Below are 13,632 nucleotides of genomic sequence, written 5' to 3'. Positions count from 1 at the left end.
AAGAAGGGCAGTAGTTGGTAGAAAACGGTTCCTTTCGTTGAGACCTTTAATTATAATACAATGAGAGATCAAATTAATTTCTTACCACCCCCACACCCCCCCCTCAGGCTCCGCCGCTCACTGATCTCGAAAAAGAGTCGCATGGAAAAGTTATAGTTTGTACAAACCAATTTATTTCAATGAGACCTTTCATTAGAATACCATGAAGGGTAACTTAGCACTACTAAAGGTATGCGTATGCAAAATCGGAGACCAATTGGTTGTCGTATGTAAAAGCTATGATAATTCGTGGGGGGGGGAGGGGGCCTTTACTCTAGGACCATTCCCCTAGAAGTAATTCAAAACGGTAGAAGTGGGCCCGGACGGACGGACGGACAAAACGCAAACAATAGCACATTTTTTTTAATTCTTAAAAAATGCGCTAAAAATAAATTATGGGATCCTTCTACTTCTTCATATTCTGATACTGTAAATATATGAAATCGCTGAAATTCTATATGTAGGTAGACCACGGTGTAACTATCTTATACCGTGATGTAGACTAAACATTCTTTATGGGAGATGTGTTAAATGTTAAAGAAATAAAAGAATGCACTGATACGGTATAGATCAAGTACCTACTTATCTGTGTTTATATTAATTAGTTTAATATTGTAGGCTGATCGCTAATAGGGTCATCATATGAAACGCCATTGTATCTTTTAATAACCGATCCATTTCAGAAAGAAAAGTATTTATAAATTATAAACAATTGAGTAGTTTGAAGTAAAATTGCTATTTCATTAACAATAATTATCATGTTGACTTATATAATTGTACATTTTACATGATCTATAGTGGAATTCACATTTAGATGGCAGCATCACAGAGATACAGTTACGTGAGAACGTTGCCAACATCTATCAGTATCACTTTTCCTACGTCGTTTAACCAAGAACGGAAAAACCAATATTTTTGCGAGAAAGAAACATTTGCCTTTTAATCCAAAAAAATCTACCCGCAGTATTGAATTTTGATTTTTGTTTGGAACACACAAACTTGAAAAGTGAACGCCATTGCTAATGAACACAAAACTTTTCAGCGCATTTTCCAACGCTATTGCAACCACTGTTTTTTGTCCGTCCAGGAACTTTTCTCCAGCGTCACTGATCTGCTGAGGAGTAGGGTCCGGTGTGAGAAACGGAGCTACTGCTGCAGAAAGGGAGGAGTTCTTCATGTAGGTACTGCAAATACTATGCGATCAAAAATGAGTTGCTGTCGAGTCACCTTTGGAATTTTTGCTTACATGGGAAATCGTTTCAGGGTAAACAAGTCTGTCCGAAATTGTCCGATGAGACACGATTTGAGGCTGTCAACCTATAAATTAACAAATGTCAATTAATTAATTACCCAGATAAGGCAAAAAAAGCAAACCTATTCTTATTTGTGGACGGATGGAAGATAATCAAGTGTATTTAAAGCTTCCCGTACTACGCGGTTACCATAAAAGCTACTCTTTACGCGATCCGAGTGGTGTTCATACGACTTTAGTTTACCCTGAGATTCACATACCCACATAGATATATAAATACCTAGATACAGCCATCCTTAACAAACGTACCTCGGTTTTTAAAAAACATATCAAAGAAATTTCCATTACTTTCTAATCAAGATTAAACATGTTCTATCTCTTTTTATTGCATTAACCACTATGTCGTACGTGAATCGGACGCTTAAAACTTAGCGCGTCCCATAAGTCATGTGACAGTTGACACATTTCACGATCGCGCGAAATAAAAACAATCGCATACTGCCTTATTATATATAGAAAAATTTTGTATACAGTAGATATACACGGTGTCCATTTTTCGAGTGTCACTATGGGGATCTCACTTATCTTAAGAGATAGAAAGTTGGTTAAATGGGGGTAAAGTTGCCAATTTTCGTGCTGAATAAGAATCTGAAAAGATATTTCAAATATCTTCAATAGTTTTGAAGATATCTCAAAAAAATAAAAATTTCTGATTTTCGTTTTTATTTTTTTTATGATAAACTAATCGTAGTAGACATTTCTAATTAACACATTATTCGGATACTTTTTAATGGAAATTTCAAATATGGCATTCTGTTTTTAATAACTCTCCAGATGACGGAGAAACACGTGGCAACTTTAGTTTTTCTTATGGGCGCCATTTTGAATTTTCACATTTTGAGATTACGTCTTTTTTTCTCTTTACAACGATATATCACACATGGTGGTTCAGTAAACATTTTTCCTAAAAATACAATTTTTAATTTTTTGAGAAGAGTGCTTTGGAAAAACAAAACGTTCTTTTGTTGTGAACAAAAGGTTGACTTATTTCATGTCAATGTCATTTAGGTTTATGCTAGTTGTATTGCGAAAATGCCTTTTTCAAATGCAGATCAAAGAGATATGATCCAAATTTACTACACTTCTCTTCTCATCGAAATGCCCACGACTGCTGCAACATACTTGCAGCGTTATCCAGAGGGGCAACAACCTAGTTTGAGGTATTTTTGTTTGCTGCATAAAAACTTGTGCGAATATGGTTCTTTTAAAAGATATAGACAGCAATATGGTGATAGACCCAATGAATATGAGCAGGCAATTTTGCAAGCGGTTGAGATGAAAATCGAATTTCTACTTCTCTGACAACTAAACGCTGCAACCAGACAGATGGATCAAACTGTCAAACTTTTGTTGACAACAAAAGAACGTTTTGTTTTTCCAAAGCACTCTTCTCAAAAAATGAAAAATTATATTTTTAGGAAAAACGTAATACTGAACCAGTATGTGTGATATATCGTTGTAAAGAGAAAAAAAGACGTGATCCCAAAATGTCAAAATCCAATATGGCGCCCATAAGAAAAACTAAAGTTGCCACGTGTTTCTCCGTTATAATAATATATATTTTAATAATAGGTAATATATTTTATTTCCCATCTAACAGCAGAGCCTAATTACAGATGAGAAGATGAGAAAGTTATCTTGAACGTAATTAAAAACAGGATGCCATATTTGAAGTCTCCATTAAAAAGTGTCCGAATAATGTGCTAATTAGAAATGTCGACTACGATTAGTTGATCATAAAAAAAAATTAAAAACGAAAATCAGAAATTTTCGTTTTTGTGTCATATCTCATCAGTAATTTTCCAAGCACATGTGTTTTCAGCTCGGTTTTCAGCGTCGGAGCAGATCCTTGTTCGATCATGAACTGTACTTAGTTGTAATTTTTTCGTGTTCAGATTCCCGAAGATGCAAAATTTCGTCGAGATCGGGATTTTTTCAAACAATGTGTCATCTGCGGGTATTTTTCTGCAAAGTCGGAAAGAGCATACCCAGAAACCTATAGGTAAGGCTATTAGTTCTATTCTTCTTGAGTTCTACGTGTTAGGCTTCAAGGAAAAAACCTTTACCTTTAAATGTAATTTGATCTATGTTTAAATAAGTAAAAGAATGTTCACTAAGTCACGGAAGAGATAACATACTGCGTCTCGTGTGTTGAATATGGGCTTCGTAGCAAAAGCGCCCTATAGCTTCTTTAGGCAGCTCCTCCATTTACGGTGCCCTGTCGGCGGTCTACTATAGACTATAGTATTATCTTTGTCACAACAAAAACAAATGGCGAGAGAGAGAGAGAGAGAGAGAGAGAGAGAGAGAGAGAGAGAGAGAGAGAGAGAGAGAGAGAGAGAGGGAGAGAGAGCAAACTGCTTTGAAAAGAACACATTTTGCGCCCAAAATTGTTCTTAGAGGGATGGCGATAGCTTTATAAATTGTCGGGGGTGAATTTTTCTTTTCATTAGTTTTTAACATATGTCAATATCCCAGATCCATATTTGTTGAGTTCTGGGTCCATCAAATTAATTTGTGGAATAGGTTTTTTTCCAACCTTATGAGAAACAGTGCCATGAATAGCCGACATTCAATACGTAAGCTAAACATTCTTCACGGGAAATGTGATAAGATGTAGAAAGATGCACTAACAGCATCTATCAAGTATCTCTGTATCTCAGTTCTGTATTTATATTTAATTTGAATATCGTAAGCAGATTGCTAATAGGGTCAATGCGTACCTACTAAACTAACATAAATAATAATAAAAATTCTCACATTTAGTCATTTATTTAGTCATACTAAATAACTAATCACACTTCAATTACTCAACATCAAATAAACTTATTTTTATATTTGTAAATACTAACATCTAAAAAACACGTTTTTTGTAATGGGAGATAATTTTTGCTGCTTCTCCTCTCCCGCTAGTTTATATTCGGATTTCGGAGATATCAACAAAAACCCACACTAATTGAAATTTTTAGCAATTAGGTTTATATTATGAAAGTAGATTCATGAAAGAATCCAATGAGATAGGTACCTCTTATTATCTGTAAAAGATTAGATTACTTTATTCTAGGGTAATATTGGTTATCTTTTCCTCGTTTTCTATTTTCAGGGAATTTTGGTAGGCGTAGGTAGGTTAGGTAGTGTAAATATTGTTTGCACATTACTTATTCAATGATTGCAGTCAATGCAAAAGTAAACAGAAAAGTTTTCAGAAGTGACTTATCGTTATCATCAATCACATAAAGTGGTACTCTCTACCTACAATTACACTTGACTACACTGAAGTGTTTCAAATCGATTTAAAATTAATTATTTTTGAACCCAACTAAATAGTATGTAGGTACGGATACTGGATGCTGCTCGAATTTTTAGTTTCTACAAAAATGTTCATAAATCCACATCCTACATTTTTTCGCGAAGCGATAAACGAACGGTTTTTGCATCATCAATAAACTCATGAATAAACTGCTCGTAGTCCAATTTTGTGGTAAACTTTCTTAACAATAACAACTTAAAAAGTATTTTAAATCTGTCATAGGCGAATGGAAAGCTCTCGGAAAGACCTACATTAAAAAAAATACATCCAAATCCGATTAATAGTCCACGAAAAAACAGCTTTTGACTTTGGGCTTGTTTTCGAGACAACCAAAAATGATTTTGCAAATCGGGTCGCAACGAACGATTATTTAAAGCGTGAACTTTATTTATGCTTCTATTTGGCCAAAATGTATGATTTTTATTAATCAGAGTTATACAGGGTCATTCTTGACGAGCGTCAGTTAGAAAGATATGGAAAACCTTTGAAAATGAAGATAAACTGATAAGTTCTTTGAGGGTTATGGCACATGATGAATTGAACTAAAATATTTTCAAGATGGCGCCCCTTCCGGAAATGTAGCCATCAACTTTGTTATTTTAAATAGGGACTCCCTATTTTTTCTACATTTTCGGATTCTACGTCGAATTTGGAGTACCACGATACCCCATAGTTGACCCTTAGTTTGCTCCAAGGACTTCGCCGATATTCAAGTTTTTATGTCAAAAATTGTATTTGCAGGGGTAATTTTAAAAATTTATTATTCGAAAACGGTGAGAGATATTGCAACACAGTTTTCAGTGATTTATTAAAGAAAGATCGAATTTTCTTATGGTATGCGTAACAGTCTAAAAAAGTGAGACTACGTCACTTTTTCAAAGCTCTCAACTTTTAAACTATTAAATATCCGTAACTCCATTTTTTCAAATGGCACCCCCCATTTTGTTCTTCACCCTTGTTTTCCTTTTTCCCATACCTTTAATTTGATACAAAATGTCAAAAGCTGCTTCATACGGTTTCCGAGATATTCCATGTTTTCGTTACTTCTTGTGGCAAATTGATAAAAAAATTAAGTCGCTTGATGTTATCATCGCATCAAAGCATCGTTTTTTTAATTTGTTTATTTAATTAATCAATTACTATGAAACTGATGGTGACCGGGTTAGTCATATTATTTTGTTATCAAAAGAAGTGGCCAAATACGGATTTTCAAAATGATTGGATGAATTTTACTTAGTAATAATGGATTGTTAATTTTCGACATTACTTGTTTATATTTTTCCATCAAAAACTAGTATATTAAGATACAAGTGTATAATCAAGTCTTTAAAGCACGCGCAACGAGTTTAAGGGCACGACGCAAAGCGGATAGGCAATAGGAAGTTACTTACGAATACAGTCTTAAATGCATCCATAATGCTGGCATATATGAAGAAAATGTCAAAGGTATTTAAATCTTCTATATTTTGGTGCATTCATTCAAAACTTTAACGCAGTGCTGCGTTTAAAAAGTGGAACAGATTTGGAAGCATACCCTAAATTACGCGCGTTTGTGAAAGCTTCAACCAAAGGATAGGTACAAAAGCCAAAGAAATGTTCTGCATTTACAGAAAGCGACCTATAAGAGGATTTTCTATTTTATCCAGATGACAGTTTCAAAAGTCATACTTGAAGTATCGTTACTTAGCAACTTTAAAGCACGTGTGTTTTAAAGGCCCTTTTTCGCACGCATTTGAGTGTTTAAAACGGAGATTGTGATTCAGGTATAATAAAAAATAACATTTGAAAATGAACATTCCGTATCAACTGTATCTTATAGAAAATTCGATTCTAATCAAATTACCTAAGAGCAATAGTTAACCAGATAATTGAAGTCGAATGCGAAAAGAAACCACATTTTGTCATTTTTTCTTCGTTTTTTGTTTATAGCAATCTGTTCCAGGAGTTACCGGCCAGGAGGAGTATGATTTTCGGATTCAGCAGATTTTTTTACATAGAATATACCGTAAATGGACTACCGCCTGTATGCACTTCAAACGCTCAATTATGTCCGAAGAATAAGTCGACACTAAAGTCAATGTTTTTACTACAATAGTATTGATTATTATACAGAAATTTTATTTAAGAGTAATCGGGAGCTGTTCCAGTACTTTCTAAGGGACGCAGGGGTAGGAGACGAAGTATTCGAAACTGCCAGTAAAAGAACGTGCTATCTCTACCCTACACGCGTATAGTACCTACTCCGTTCAGTCATTTCATTTCAATGTAACATTGATAAGACATACTGTCCCGTAGATGTTCGATTACTATCAATTTAAGCCCGTAAGTGTCGCTAAGCAACACTTACCGGACTGTTATTTATACACCAAATTTGACATGTTCAAACAATTGATTAAAAACCACAACATAAATTTGACCATAATTATTTATTTGGAACATTAACATTTATTGTAAAAGAACAATTTGTGGTTCCCGCACCACTAACGCCTGGGTTGTTACTAGCTATCGAGTTAGTATATGTAGTTTGATTCTCTCTGAGGCTCTCCTGTAGAACTGCAATTTATTGGAAAGCGGGATCGAAAGATCACCTTTGAAACTCGAAAATGGTAAACGCATGTTTTGGGTCCATAAGATACCACCAAACCCTACCCACACCCAACCCTTAAAAAAAGGGTTGAAAATGCCTATTGTTGTTTTTTGGGAATATGTATCTTGAAATCAAAGCTATTTAGGGAAAAATATGAAGATAGAAAAATTAAAGCATATATAGGAGGTGTATATTTTCCTATAAAACCTACCTATATATTTTCCTGTACCAGTGGCGGAGTTATGATATTAATTTGGGTTATTTTTAAAAAGACTTTAATTTTTTAATTTCTGATTGAAATAAAAACAAATTTTTCAAAAATATTTAGTTCATTAAGTCACTATGCCAAACAAAATTTATACATGCTTTTTACACCCTGGATGAATTTGAGGATCATGTAAAACTTACAAACATGTTAGATGTAAGTTGGTAGTGTGATTTAGTCGAGGGGTGAATCACTGGTGAAGTATGGTGTACAAGTGTGATGAAGTCCGTGAAGTTCATATGAAGTTTTGGTGAAGTCCATGAAATATTGGTAAAGTTCGTGAAGTATTGTTGAAGTGCGTGAAGTACTGATGAAGTCCGTAAAGTATTGGTGAAGTTAGTGAAGTTTAAGCGAACTATTGGAAAAATGCATGCAGTTGTGGCGAAGTTTATAATCAAATCCCTTAACAAAAATCGTACGGTAGTTTAATTCACGGTTGTAACCAATAAAATTCGAGGTAAAAGTAAATAAATTTCTGCGAAATAAAACTGAAAGTATAGATTAAAAAATATATGCTGAAAGGTAAGTTTTTTATCCGCAAAAGTATGGCATTTATTTATGAAAGACTAACTCGAGGACTAACTATGCCCATTTCTACAAAACAAAAGGACAGTTACACAGGCGACAGACGCCCTGATGAGACAGCGACTCATAGACGTACTGATAGTCCTTGCGTCGTAGTTATGTGTAGGTACAAAGATCGTAAATTGTTTCCTTTTAAAAATTTAATAAATCCTTTCCTTTATTATCATCAGGTTCAGGTAGCTAAATAACACTTTTATTAGGTATATTAAAATAAAATCGACAGACGGAAAATTTGTCACATGGATAGGGGCTTTTGTTTTCCTAAAAATTTCAGTACATCAGCCCCTTGCAAATCAAGTTTCTGGCCACGCCATTGAGTTATTTACGACTATAATGTCAATCCCGAGGTCAATACTATCCCACAGGCCACAAACAACACCATTAGCATAATTTTTGAAAATAATCCCCTAAAAATGCAACCTGTTGTAAAAGGATTAAGAGTTGCTTATTGGGTTCAGCCTGGTAATATGTTACAATACCTTTTCCAAGACCTAAGCAATATTTTTTAATATTTTGTTTGTTTGTTGAAATGAAATTTTTAAAAGAAGAATTGGACACCTTTATATGGTATAAAGAGCCAGATATCCAATCTGTTATTAAAAGATATATTTTAACAGGACCCATTACATTAATAGGAAGTGAACCATTTAGTATAACTGCATAGGTAGGTATAACAAAAATTTGAAGCTTATAAAATCTTAAGTATAAATGGTGCACAACTCCTGTGCAGATAAAGATAAAGGGCCATTTTTTAAACCGAAATAGCTTAGTAAATGGTTGGGTTAGAAGGTAGTAAGCATGTTATCTACAGAGTTGGACTGGGTCAAGCATAGAGTGACCCAGTGACCCAGTTCGTTTACTGACCCAGTGACCCAGTTGACCCGGTGACCCAGCTTGACCCGGTGACCCAGCTTGACCCAGCTTGACCCGGTGACCCAGTTTGACCCGGTGACCCAGTTTGACCCGGTGACCCAGTTTGACCCAGTGACCCATCTTGACCCAGCTTTACTCAGTGACCCGTCTTGAACCAGCTTTACTCAGTGACCCGTCCGTTGACCCGGTGCCAGATAATTAAATTATTGTTAAGGTAATAAACAAGCACTTAGACCCAATTTTCATATCAATTCATTCGAGTATTATTTCACACAAAACCAGCACTTTCATTTATTTCAGGAACTCTGTACACTTGAACCGAGGCTCGAACCGACGACACTCGACTTAATTGCCCGTTATTCGATCCAAAACTAAGGTGACTTGGGTCGAATTGGGTGTCCCGGTGTTTTAAATGGGGTCGCTGGGTGCAAACTGAGGTCACTGGATCAAAACTGCGCAGTCACTGAGGTCAACTTGGTCACTGGGTCAACACTGGGTCTAACTGAAACAGGAGTATGACGTGACGCCAGCGACCGTGTAATCTTTAGTGACCAGTTGACCATCCAACCTGGTTATCGATATTTACTTTCTTAGTAGATGATTGATGGGAGGACATTGAAAATCCTCCGACACCCCCGATTGATTTTGCCTTTGAAAGTACTTTCCTCCGATTAACCGTTTTCGAGATAATCGCTCAATGGATATATTTCTTTAAGATGTCCCAATCGCCCTTTGTGAGTACTCTTCCAACAATCTGTTGTGGAGATATAAGGGGATATATCCAATCACGGTAAGGGATCGAAGAAGAGGACTATGGTTGGTAGAAATTAATTCCTTTCGTTGAGACCTTTAATTAGAATATCATGAAAGATAAAATACGCCCCCCCCCCGCGCCATGAACTGAACTTGAAAAAGAGTCGCGCGGTAACGTTATAGTTTGTGCAAACCAATTTATTTCGATGAGACCATGAAAGGTGGAACGGGTGTTTACCCCCGTCCCCCCTCCCCATTTTCAAAATTTTTACTGCACCACTAAAGCCATGCGCCAATTGATTGCCGTATGTAAAAGTAATGCACGTTTTACTTTTACTTTCAAAAACAGCATCTCAGGAAATAATTGATGGAGGCCACCTCCCTTAAGACAGCGAAATTTGATTGCCGTGTGGCACACCTTCAAGGTATAGGCTACATATTGCAAAAAATTCCAGGACTCTAGGACCATTCCCCTAAAAGTAGTTCAAAACCGCAGAAGTGGGTCCGACGGGCGGGCAAAACTCAAACAAAAGCAAATTTTTTTTTAATTTCTTAAAAAAAATTGATTCATTTCAATTTCGTCTATGTACTTACCTCTATGTATAAACAAAGTATGTTTTTATTTTACTTTATATTACCGTTTCGTTTTTGTTATGCCTCTATTATCATTTATATCAATACATTCTACATCTTTTACTGCTTTGAGTGCTTTGTTTTAATTGCAAGAACTCTAGAAAAAAGGATAGGATTTTGTCCAGTGCAAAATATCAGTGAAATTCATAAAGTATCAGTGAAGTCCGTGAAGTTTTTGGTGGAATACATGAAGTGTCGGTGAAGTCCGTGAAGTTCGGTGAAGTATTGATAAAGTCCATGAAGTATTAGTGAAATACGTGAAGTATGAAGTTTGGTGTACACGATTTTGCCTAGCGATTTACCCCTCGGATTTAGTGTTAATGTATTATTGTTTGTTTGTTCTAATTTTTACTTGTTATGTTATATACACTTTTACATGTAAACTTTTTTTGACAATTGTAAGTGCTTTGCACCCTAACATGAACATAAATAAATAAATAAATAAAATAAATATATGTTACGGCCAGGAAATTGATAACCAAATAAAGTCACGGATATTTAAAAATTTCAACATAAATTAGGACCTCTAAAAATGTTATTTTTGCCATGCACGCCATTTCTGGATGCGACGCCACATCTGGGCTTTTCAATATAGGAAATATCATTTTGTTTATACTGTAGACAAGGAAGAAATATAACAAATGGCAGATTAAGGACCTTGACGTTCTCTACCAGCAATATGTAGGTAGTACAGCAAAATTTAAATGAGGATTTTAATTTAGCATTGCTTCCACCGATTCTAAAGGCAGCTCAGTACCAATTACCATGCGTTTAGGACTTTTTAACAAGTATTTTCTTTGAAAAGATTAATTATTATTAAGAAGCTCCTAGCGAGTTCAGAATTTTGGACATTCTGTCCGTCCGCCCGTCCGTATGTGTACAAGATAACTCCCGAACGGTTTCGAATTTTCCAATTCTGTTTTCAGTATTTTGTTTATCATCACCCAAGGAAAAGATGTTCAGTGATCCAGGAGCTCTTTTGCTATATTTGTTACAAGTTTATTCTTATTTGGCTTCAATTCATCTGTAGTTTCATTATACTTTCTCTACAAAGGCCTCAAAGCTAGAAAGTAATACTGACCCGGATGATTTTCATTTTTAGGTTCAAGCATGGCTGAATAATAACTTACCAGTTCAGGAGTGGACCAAGACATGGACCCCGAAAGGGTTCTAAAGCAAATTTTTTACAACTGTTCGTCAGGCGGTTACAAAAAAGCATGTTCGTGGCGAAAAATTGGTCTAAATTGTACCCTAGCTTGTAGAATTGTAGACAGTTAAAGAGTCTGACGAATTAATATATAGAAATATATAATTAGGTACCTAATTAAAAACTTATGCTATGCTAAGTATTCATTTGCCTAAACGAGTCTTATTTTAGTTTAACTACCTCAAAATAAGTTACCCTACCGCACTGCATAGATACCTACTGACTACAATATACCTATTACCGTTTTAATGTATTAAAAAATGGATGACATAAAAAAATTAGTACTTACGCCACTGTTATGATTTTTTATTTCATGAAAATAGACACGAGAATATATATTTTTGAGAAACTTCTCTAGATTTTACAAAAAAATAAAAAATTAGATTTATTTTTTAAAGAAGCCAAAATTAACATTATAACTATACGCTTTCATCTTCACATTCTTTTGCAAATAGCGTTGTTTTCAAGATATTGACAAAAAACCAAAAAAGGCAGATTTTCATCCCTTTCAAGGATTGTTTGGATGTGACAGACACGGCGGATCACTTATGGGGTTTGGTGGTATTTTAAGGACTCCAAAATCAACTTATGTACCAAATTTCAGCTTGTCAATTTGTTCACGGTTAGACTGGGTCGACCCTGACGCTTTATGGTGTAATCGGGGTTGGAAACTAATGGAAAGTTTCCACAATTTTTAACATAAAAAGAGGGGTTGTATGACAGATTCCCACATCAAATTTAAAGATAATTAATTTCTCTACAAAATGGTACCTATTTACCTCGAGCTAAAGTGTAACTATCAGTGTTCGAATTGTGAATTTTCAATCGTTTTTAATAAATTTACAATATTAGCGGCCATTTTCGGAGATCCGTTTTTTGGTATGTTAATCAGCAGAATATCTACTTCTACTCAGTTATTTTTTAATTGACAGAAATTTTATATGAATGTTTCTATGGGGAAACGGAATAGATTGACTGGACTAGTTAAGTATACAATATATCGTAAATCGCAGTAATTATATAAACAATTAAGAAATATACCAGCACACGCCTATGACTGCTCACATCCCCAGCATGTATTACCGAAGTAGGTACCATCCCCATATATTGGATGCTGCACATTTTTAATTTCTCACTTCAAATACCTATATGTTTGGTGGAAAATATTTGTTATCCGCTACGGCGCTACTTCTATGTAAAAATAATTATACTCTTTCATAGGCCGGGTGGTTTATTACTCCTAATTTTGGGACATACTATAAATAAATTTGAAAGTTACGAAATGTAGCAAAAAAATTGCAAACATTCTGACGGAAAGACCAACCTTAATTGCATATACCTATTTACCTATGTGCAAATTACGCACATTAATTGTGAAGAACAAAAATACTGTTTACTTTTAATAAAAACTGTTTGAGGGTTCAAAATTGAGCTAACCAACAATCAATTTCGAATAATTTCAATGCTACTTTGTTTTGAGGTACAATAATTTTATCTTTGGACGGAATTGTCTCACATTTGTGTCCCATGTAATAATTGCCTAGGACGCAAATGAAGCGAAGCGAGCGAAAGGTTTCCGACACATAATCACAGTTAAAAGATAAGAAAATTTCCTTGCATTTTTAGCACCTCCCATGAATGCATTTGTCTCACAAGTTTCTCTGTCTATAGAAAAGTTCGGTAATTTGCCGTAATGTGACGCTAAGATACAGATTTAAATATTTGCAAAACAGTGCTTCCGTTCTCCCCATTAAATTACAAAAACTGACTGTTTTTTTAATGATCTTTTTCAATATACTAATAAAGAAAGAGCTAATGTATGCCTCTCTAATAGTAAAATTTTCATTTTTTGCTTTTTTAAGAAGAAATTGATCTTTAAAAATCACTAAAATGTCGCAACTTTAACGCCGTATATTTTGTTTTTTTCGCTTGTTTTTAAAAAAATGGCTTTAGAGAAGCACGGCGGCATTCTTGCTGAATCGATATCAATCAACACATCAGTAAAATACCTTTGTCATACTTTAAATTTATAGGGACAACGTAAAGATGTTTAGGCATTTAATATACG

Source organism: Photinus pyralis, unplaced genomic scaffold (genome assembly GCF_008802855.1).
Source record: "Photinus pyralis isolate 1611_PpyrPB1 unplaced genomic scaffold, Ppyr1.3 Ppyr1.4_LG2, whole genome shotgun sequence".
NCBI classification, from domain to species: Eukaryota; Metazoa; Arthropoda; class Insecta; order Coleoptera; family Lampyridae; genus Photinus; species Photinus pyralis.
The sequence above is the reverse complement of the archived record's forward strand: the minus strand, read 5'-3'. Positions refer to the sequence as shown.